This window comes from Nannospalax galili, unplaced genomic scaffold (genome assembly GCF_000622305.1).
Source record: "Nannospalax galili isolate Female #2095 unplaced genomic scaffold, S.galili_v1.0 scaffold667, whole genome shotgun sequence".
Classification (NCBI taxonomy): domain Eukaryota; kingdom Metazoa; phylum Chordata; class Mammalia; order Rodentia; family Spalacidae; genus Nannospalax; species Nannospalax galili.
In genome coordinates, this window is record NW_008358387.1 from 4,293,042 (window position 1) to 4,302,033 (window position 8,992).

General features: G+C 39.6%; 1 pseudogene; it reads left to right on the forward strand.

Moving 5' to 3' along the window:
• Positions 1-6,702: 6,702 nt before the first annotated feature.
• LOC103724564 lies at positions 6,703-8,187 on the forward strand (annotated as a pseudogene).
• The last annotated feature ends 805 nt before the right edge of the window (positions 8,188-8,992 follow it).

Here is an 8,992-nt window from a genome sequence, read left to right on the forward strand (position 1 = left end):
CTTTTACATAATCAATAACAGTTTCCAGAGCAAAGATACATCTCCTTTCCATATTGGCTGTAAATTTTTAGGTTCACTGTTGAATTAATACAGTTATGCAATACAAGCTCAGAATAAACCCTGTGAAGACATAAAGTTGAATGAGTTTTTAACCTTTAAAAAAAAGCTCCATTTTATTTTAAAATATACTGTTTCTTACAGAAAGACTCATTGTTTTTGCTACTAACACTGAGATGTTGATGCATGCGTCTCTAATCTGTATGCATCTCATTATGCTCTTCCCGGGATACTGACCATAGAGGACAACGCTAACTAATTAATTAATTTCACTTGCTGAACGTTCAACCGCACCTACTACACCTCTGCTCACAGGCGTCATATCACATTGCGGGGCATCTTTGCTAGACTTTGCTGTCAAATGAGAGCTTATAATTAGCTTGTGTGTGTGCGTGTGTATGTCTGTGTGTGTGTGTGTGCGTGTGTGTGTTATCAGACAGAACATCCCAAACCATCTTATTCATCTATATACCCACTTCCCAGATGGCATCCTCCCATAGCCTCCCCTCCCCACTAGAGCCCTTTTATGCTGTCTTCCCTGCTACTGTCTGCTGTGGTCTTAGCACCCCCAGCCGTTCTCCACTACTTGTACATCTGGTGAATCTAGTCAGCCTATCTAGAGGTCTTTGTTTTAAGAAGGTCAGCGGTTCCTCATCTAGCAGCAATTAGTTGTCAATATTCCTTTAGATAAGATTGGGGTCTGCTGTTCATTGTCCCAGTTCTATGCTGGATTACTATCTGGGAGTCCCTTGGGCCACCATGGCCAACAACTCAAAAGAAAGTATCTCCTATCTGGCATTGTTTCTTGTTATGTAGCCTTTAGCTAAACATACAGACTCTTAAAAAATTATACTGGCCCCTTTAGTCTTTGGTTATACTTTCCTTTCTTGGGTGTTTAAGGCCATACAGTTGGCCCAGATAAGCCAATTTATTTTTACTCTTCAGGTCATTGGAGGATCTGTTCTCAGGGGTCACATGGGCTTGGGAGGAGCCCCTGGCCCCTTTCTTTCACCAGTTCCATCTATGTGAAGATAAGTCAAAGGTCCTGCTTGACCATGGTTGGCTTCGCTTGGAAGCATGGAGAAAATGTTTCCTCTGTGTTGACCTTCCTCTTTGTAGACTGTACAATGGTTAAAGTCCATCTTGTGGAGTCTCCATGGCCTCCTTGATCTAGTGCCAGGGGACTATAAGATAATTAAAAATATTTTTAAAAGAGTTTAAGTATGGGGCTGGAGAGATGGCTCAGCAGTTAAGAACACTGACTGTTCTGCAGAAGAACAGGGTTTGAATCCCAGAACCCACATGGCAGCTAACAACTGTTTGTAACTCCAGTTCCGGGGATCTGACAGTCTCTTCTGTCCTCCACTTACCTACATCCAGGCAATCCAGGCATACATATAAAATAAAAATAATAAATAAAATATTTTTAAAAAGAGTTTAAGCACAACTACCCCACATTAGTGAAGAGTGCTACTTTCAGATAACGCAGTGCCAGTCGCAGGTTACCTAGCTACTAGTTGTTGGTTAGAGAGATCCCAGAGGCACCCAGAACAATGAAAGCTATTTCCATTGCTCTTGGTTATTTATCTTAACTATATGGTAAGTTCCTGTTGCTGGGCTGGAGAGATGACACAGCAGCAGTTAGGAGCATTGGCTGCTCTTGCAGAGGACCCGTGTTTGATTCCCAGCACCCACATGGTGGCTAACAATCATCCATAAGTCTAGCTCCATGGGAAGCCAATGATTTCTTCTTAGACTTCTGCAGGTATTGCACAACACAGGTGCACTTACACACATGCAAGCAATACACTCATACACATAAAATAAAAATAAGAAAATATTTAAAAATAAATTTTCTATGCACTGTCATCCCCGCGGTCTGGCCAGGGACAACGGCTATGCATTTGGAGAGAGAGAAAAAGGCGACCTCTACTTCTTCTTTGCATTTTGATCTTATGGATGGGCAATACTAGTAGATAAAGACCTCACGTTATAACCCCATGAAATCTATGAAGCTCATTGTCTGAAAACAGTGACCTTGGAGTTGGAGTTCCCACATAAGAATATGAAGGGGGGGCTGGAGAAATGGCTCAGCAGTTAAGAACACTGATTGTTCTTACAGAAGACCCGGGTTCGAATCCCAGCACCCACATGGCAGCTAACAACTGTCCGTAACTCCAGTTCCAAGGGATCTGACAGCCTCTTCTGTCCTCTGCGGCCACTGCATGACACCAGTGCACTTACCTACAACGCAGGCAATACACTCACAAACATAAAATAAAAATAAAAGATTCTATTGCTGAAGATGCCACATGTTTTGGTTTTAGGACACACAAAAAATTCAAGCTTGAAATGACCAGGAAACTCCATGCTAGCTAGATTTCTTAGTTCTGTAAGGAGTTATGCAGGTTACCGGGGAAGAAAAGCCATCAATGGTCTTATATACCAATGCTTGACTAAGATCTGAGCTAAGGAGATGATGTAACTAAAGTCATCACGTGGAGGTAATGGGTTCGTGAACTGAGGAATTCAGGAAGATATAATAAATTCTACATGCTAAGGGTTATGAGCAGATAAAATATGAGTACTCGATTTTCCCTATAGTGAATATACCAATAGGTGTTTATTATGAACCAGAGTTTTAAAGCATAAACATGAGTTAGAATAAAACTGAGGGCAGGATTAAGAAGAGGAATTTCCATCCAGAAATATTAAAAATTATGAAGAAAATTTCCCCAACATTTAACATAGTGATGCATGTATATTTTCTGCTCAATAATGGCTTCAGTTTGAATAATGAGCTTGTTTATATTGACTGAGAAATTTTAGATTCGTATTTGCCTTCAGATTACAAATAGAAACAATGTCCTTTTGCTCTGTATTGGATGTGCTACCTTAAATAAAAAATAAAAGATTCAGTTGTCTTAAAGAGGAATTTGCCAAGTATTCTGTTTGGAGTACTTTGATGACATAAACCTAGAGAATAGCTTCATCCTCTAATATTGTCTGCTGTTCTAACCTAATCAGTGTGTATACTGTTTGAAGGACAAAGCTTATTTTGCCAACATAGTGCCTGAAATAATAGCATTTATACCTTACTTGATTTCTCTTAAAAATATGAGAAAGATACACACCCCAGCAAGAAGTCAGGTAGTAATCTAACCATCTACTTAAACATGCATGTTTTTCATTCTAAATGCTAATCACTTTAATATTTTCCCTTCATTTTTAGACAAGCGTAGCTACAAAGCAAAATTCCTCTAACATTTTGGAATCAGATCCCATATGATTTGCCTGATGCTTTTACTTAATGTTTTCTATTGAACCATGTTGGAGACCAAGGATCTAAGCAACAAATATGGCAGGAGCTAACCATGAACTATAGTCTTTTATTTAATTGACAAGTGATAGGAACAAAAGCGATGGCTTACCATAATTTTGTAATCAAAAGGCTCAGGCACCTTATTTCCACTTTGCTAAAATACCCCTCTCACTGAGAATCACGATCTGCAAGGTCAGTTCCTACAAACTCCCACTGTATCGCACTGCTTCTCTGCTGTCTTCCCACCTAGATGTAGCCCTCACCTTTCACTGATACCAAGCTTATCCTCACTCCAGATGTCAGAGCCACGACCCTCACTCTGTATTACCAGATTCAAGAGACTAATGAAAGTTGTTATTTTACCACCTGCAGAAAGGGATGTCAGCTTAGAGAAAAGACCAATATGGCTGGTGCTCTAATTTGGTGAAAATTGAATGTGTGTGTGTGTGTGTGTGTGTGTGTGTGTGTGTATGTATGTGAAGTTCTTAATCATGAAGAATCCTTGTCCTGTTTTTTCCATAAGCCAGTGCTCTCTAGAGTTACAATCTTTGTTCTCACCCATCACATTTCACACTTCCCCAACCTTTTGGCTCAGGGTGCAAATCTTTAAGGAATATCTAAGGGCTTGAGATTCTTCCTTTTTTCTATTGTGGGCTCAGTCACATAGCAAACTGTAACCTTTAAAGCCTAGAATGAACCAAGAACACCTAGACAAGTTTATGCCAGCTGCCAGCTAGGGAAGATAGGGGACCAGTGTTACCGCTTAATTTTCATTCTCTGACGAGCTCCAAATGTACGACATACTGTCCACTAAAATGAACCACAATGATTTATTTCTTACCTATAATAATTTTTTGTTGTCCCTTTGCCAATGAGATCTTCACTATTTCCTAAATTATTCCAGAACCTATTCAAATATTATCTTTAGAGAGCTTAATCTTGTCTGTGTTATTCAGAATGGGTTTTATCTACTTCCCACTATGCTATAATAGTCTGGGTATTAAATCACATCCTGAGGTAATTTTCTCTCTGTCCACACCCTTCTTTCACACAAACCCATCTCTCTCTCTCTCTCTCTCTCTCTCTCTCTCTCTCTCTCTCTTCCACCCTCTTTCCCACACACACACACACACACACACACACACACACACACACACACCTCCCACTCAATAAATGCCAATCAGTATTTCAGTAGCTTTTGAGGAACTAGGGATAAAGCCCAAGGCCTTGTAAATACAGTTCTCACCTGAGCTATACTTCCAGTCTGCTCACATTTCCTTTCATCTTTCTTTTTCACTTCCTTCCTTTCTTCTTTCTTTCCTTCATTTTTACTAGAGTTGGTTCATGTTACATAACGTGAAAGGGTAAGATATATCCCTTCCCTTTAGAAATTCACATAGCATAATATCGTCTGCCATAAATTATCAGCTTTGTCCAAGGCAACTCCTCTGTGGAAATTCTAATAAATTGATCATAAGGGATATGAATTATGAAACTCATACTTATTGTTTGGAGTGCTGCTATACTCCTTTACCTAAATATTATCAACATTTCAAAGTTATATATTTATTTATAGAAAGAATCATGAGAATATTATCTAATCCTTCACATCAAAAGATATTCCTGTTACAGAACATTTCTTTTTTGAGGTAAATCAGTTTCCCTATTTAAGATTCATTGCTGTTGGAAACTCCCCATCCCGAAGACAAAGACTTAAATTAAAAGTACAAGTATTTCCGCATTCTTCTCTGTCTCCATTCTTAAGGAATTACTATAATTAGTTTTAACTCCAGTTTCAGTGTCAGGAAACATATACCCTGCGCAGTTCACTGTCTGTGTTTTCCTTTGGTTCAATATTTTGTTCTTTTGATTTAAATGTAACATCAAATATAAATGGGATTATTCAAGCGTGATAGACCCTAGCAATCTTTCCATCAGTTTCCCAGGTGATTTACTACCTAATTACCATTTAAAATAATATATGTAACTATTTTTATAATCATAACATCTATAGCTGCTACTTGCAGTCGAATAAAGACAGATACTACACAGAGAGCCAAAATTGTATCTGAAAATTATTGCAGTAAATTGGATGTTTATTCACAGAAACATCTAATTGATGATTACTTGATGGCAAGACTGGACAAGTTTCAAAGTGACTCCAAAGGGGATTTAGCCTATTGCTAAACTATAAAATGTCTGTAAAGCATAACAAAGACATTTGTGTTTGCCCAGGAAGCTATGCCCCCACAAAAAGCATTTTTAACTTTGAATGAGAGATTTACTTTTTTTACTATGATAAGAGAATTTTAACTGATCAAACAAATTGAGCTGTTGCTATTTCCTTTTAACATTTGAGTATTTTTTTCCATTTCTTCAAGAATACTACCTAAGTATTCTTATCGATGGAAATGGAAATGAATTTCGTACTTTTGGAGGAAAACTTGGAAGTCACAAAGGTATCTTTTAGCATACTTCTTTGGAGCATTTGAGGCTGGTTCCAGCTACTCAAAGCAGATAGTGATTTATTGGCAGAATACAAAGAGCTGTTAGAGTAGCCAGGGATCTAATGAGCCAGTGTAAGCTAGAAACATAATAGCCTGGGATGGATGTCCAGGAATCCAGAACTAATGGACATGACTTAGGGGGTGTGTAAAAATCCAGGTCTCTGCATTTGCAGCTTTTCACCAAACTGTTCATTTTCACATTTCAAAGTGATAGTATCATTTGACTTACCATGGATGACGTGCCTACAATTTTTCCAAGGCATTTTGAACATTCTATAAAGGAGAAAGACTGTTAGCACTCGCCAATAAAAAATCAAAAAGGCAAGCAGAACTGTTCCTTTTATCAAAATGGTTAATACTTATTATTCTTTTACTTATGTATTTATTTTTTATATGTGTGTACCTGTTCTGGGGTAGGCAAATTGTGTTCATGTAGAAGCTAGAGGAGAAGTGTCAGTCTCTACCTGATTTTTTGAGACAGGGTCTCTCACTGAACCTGGTACTCACTGACGGTTTGACTGGCTGGCCAGAGAGCCTCTGGGATCCTCCTGTAACCCTCTTCCCAGTACTGAGACTACAGGTATGAGCAGTTATGTTCTACTTTTCATGTGAGTGCTAGGGATCTCAACTCAGGCCCTCATGATTGTGCAATAAGTACTCTACTGACTGAGTCATAACCCTAGTCCTTTATTTATTTATTTTTTACTTATATATTTTGGTCTTTTGAAATAGGGCATCCCTGATGCAGGCTCCTGAGAAAGCTGGTGCTGCTGCCACTGCCTGATTCCTGTGGACACACCAGGGGACCATGGCCAGCGCTGGTAGCTGGACATGGCTGACACCAGGTCAGTGTACGAAACCAGGTTCGAGTAGGCCATGAAGGCGATCCAGAGCTTGCCTAAAAATGGATCATCCCAACCAACAAATGAAATGATGCTCAAGTTCTATAGTTTCTATAAGTAGGCAACTGGAAGACCCTGTAAACTTTCAAGGCCTGGATTCTGGGATCCTATTGGAAGATATAAATGGGATGCTTGGAGTTCATTGGGTGATATGACTAAAGAAGCTACGATCGCATATATTGAAGAAATGAAAAATATTCTTGAAACTATGCCAATGACTGAGAAAGTTGAAGAGTTGCTGCATGTTATAGGCCCATTCTATGAAACTGTAAAAGACAAAAAGAGTGGCAAGAGTTCTGACTTATTCACAGATCTTGGTAATGTTTTGAGTTCTTCAAATGCCGAACCTGTAAACAGCAAAGCTGAGAGCAGTGACAGTGGAGTGGAGTCGGAGTCGGAGCCAGAGTTGGAGGAGGGGGAGTCGGAGGAGGAGGAGGAGGAGGCAGCCCAGGAAGAAGTGAAAGGAGCACAAAGCAGTGTTGATAAGGAAATGATGAAGAAATCAACTGATAAGAATTTGGAAGTCATTGTCAGCAGTGGCTATAAGGGTAGTTCTGCTCAGGATACCCAGAATGACACCCATGCTGATCCCTCCCTGGATGGTGGAAGTGCTGAAGAAGTCAAGTCTATAGATCAGAGCGTGAGGCAAACTGGAAAAACTGCTGTCTGTGTTCACCAAGATAAGATGGATGACCACAGTGAAGAGGCTTCAGGAATTCATCATCTGGCAAGTGATTCAGATAGTGAAGTGCACTGTGACTCTATGGAGCACTTTGGACAAGAAAAGTCTTTAGATAACTTTATGTCAAACAATGGACAATATCAGTATTACCTGGGTGATGATCTCAGCCAGCAATTGGAAAATGCTGGTTTTTACAAAGATGCTCAAATATCTCTTGGAAATGGCAACCTTGGGAGTATGCAGATGGCAGCTGCCGAGGGAAGAGTGAAGCATGGAGATGGCAGAACAGTGGAGTGCCACATTGTGAGAGTGAGGTGGAGAAAATGAGGACTTCTCTGTCAGAAGAGGGAGAGGGCATAGAATGCCATATTTGAGTGAAGGAGCCAAAGGTCTCCAAGTAGGAGGTGGAGGGGATGGAGGACGCTGGGGCTCAGACCGAGGGTCCCAAGGCAGCCTCAATGAGCAGATTGCTCTAGTGTTCATCAGATTTCAGGGGGACATGCAGAATGTCCTTCAGAGACTTCATAAACTGGAGACACTTACTGCTTCCCAGGCAAAGTTATCATTGCAGACAAGTAACCAGCCTTCCTCCCAGAGACCATCTTTGTGGCCATTCGAGATGTCTCCTGGTGCATTAACTTTTGCTATCATGTGGCCTTTTATTGCCAGTGGTTGGTGCATTTATATTATCAAAGAAGAAAGAGAACACTAAACTGAAGAAAATAGCATTTTACTCAAGAAGAAGGCTAGGCCTGCGTGACCTAAGAAATGAAGTGGATTGTGGAATTCACAAGAAAATCCCAGTTTGTGATGATATTTTTTTTCATCCAGTAGTTTGGTTTATATGCAAAGATATTCTTTTGCACAACACAAATGATAACATTTTAAGGACTAATATTGCTGATACTTGAATAATCAATCTCAACTAGGTTATAAACAGCATATATAGATTTACTCTACTTTTGAAGTTGAAGGACATTGTTATTAATTACTATTTAGTGACATGTTTACCTGATTGTCTCCTATAAAGAAATAAAAGCTGCTTTTCCAAGGCACCGTTGTGATTATGAGGTCATATTTATAAGTATTTTACTGTCTAAATTAAATATAAGAAGGCAAACCAAGAATGAATTTTAAATGAGGCTACATCAGTTTTATATGAGTCAGTGAATTGCCATGCCAAGTAGTAGAAAGCTGCTGGAATTCTCCACGGTCTGCACTTAAGTCTTGGGGTTTCACAACTCATAGTGTTCAGGCATCATTATTGAAAATTATTCTCCTGCCAGGTATGGTGGTGCACGCCTTTAGTCCCAGCACTCAGGAGGCAGAGGCAGGTGGATCTCTGTGAGTTCGAGGCCAGCTGGGTTTATATATGGAGTTTCAGGCCAGCTGAGGCTACAGGGAGACCCTGTCTCAAAAAGACAAAAAAGAAAAAAAAAGAAAGAAAAGGAAAAGAAAAAAGAAAAGATCACTGTCCTTTGTACGAGACTTACTTTGTACAAACAAATCACAGAACAGATGT